This window comes from Orbicella faveolata, unplaced genomic scaffold, assembly GCF_042242905.1.
Source record: "Orbicella faveolata isolate gen_17 unplaced genomic scaffold, um_ofav_v1 contig_48, whole genome shotgun sequence".
NCBI lineage: Eukaryota > Metazoa > Cnidaria > Anthozoa > Scleractinia > Merulinidae > Orbicella > Orbicella faveolata.
In genome coordinates this window covers 1,090,001-1,090,935 of record NW_028301578.1, presented here as the reverse complement: position 1 = coordinate 1,090,935, position 935 = coordinate 1,090,001, and the positions used below count along the sequence as shown (strand labels likewise).

Genomic DNA, 935 nt, shown 5'->3' with positions numbered 1-935 from the left:
AAGAACAATGTATCAAGCTATTCTACAAATAATACTGTGCATGGATTTAAGTCCAATTACCTAATATACATATTGGAATAGCCGACAATTTCCGGAAACAGCTTGACTCGGAAACTCGCTTCTAGTACTCCTCGGTTGTCCTTCTGAGCGGGTAGGATTTAGGCACAACCGAGAGTCAGCGGCTGCCACGTGGTCTTGTTTCGTACGGCGCACAAGTCTGAGTCAGCCATTTCGGTTACCCCACCCCTTCCCTACTGGAACTGGTAGCTTAGGTTAATGCTAACAAAAAGACGATCTTATGTGATTGAAAAAATTGACGTAGCATGTAGCCTTGTCCCATATGTTCAACGCAGTTATTCTGTATTTTACTACTACATGCATTTGAAGGCAGAGCTCATTTGTCGCATCTTAATCAAGGAAGGTACTTTTTCAAGTAAATATGCTAATTACAAGAATTTATTTATGAAACATGCAATGCAACTTTGCTTGTAAGCCTCTTTACTCTACAAAGCCCCCTTCTAATACGATACCTCACCAAGGGCCTAGAGGCCTGAGCCAAACCCTAGGGCACTAGATATAATAGAGGAAAAACTATCTCAAGGCAGACGTTTACTTTACAAGAGGTGGCAAAAAGTTAGTGAGCATTGCACACACAAAGAAAATCATGTCAATAAGGCCATTCTTGCATAGAGTTGTTGGAATAAAGTCTAAAATATGCCACTTGGGGTAACACCCACCAATGCCTTGGGGGTATTAGCGTTCCTGTAAGTTGAAAATGTGAGCTGTTGTGCTTCTGCGTTACTAGGTTTTTCGATGTACATTTCAGTTGCATTAATGATTACTGTTGTTCCCTTGTACTTGTTTTTGAAGCATGCAGGCTTGTGTAACTCAATTATTTGTCTGTCAGGGAAGATGTCTAGTTCTTTGAATCTGCA

The 935-nt window shown here is 40.9% G+C and overlaps 1 pseudogene; it reads right to left on the bottom strand.

Moving 5' to 3' along the window:
- Window positions 1-707: 707 nt before the first annotated feature.
- LOC149095863 (uncharacterized) overlaps window positions 708-935 on the bottom strand; it is a 1,131-nt pseudogene continuing 903 nt past the window's right edge.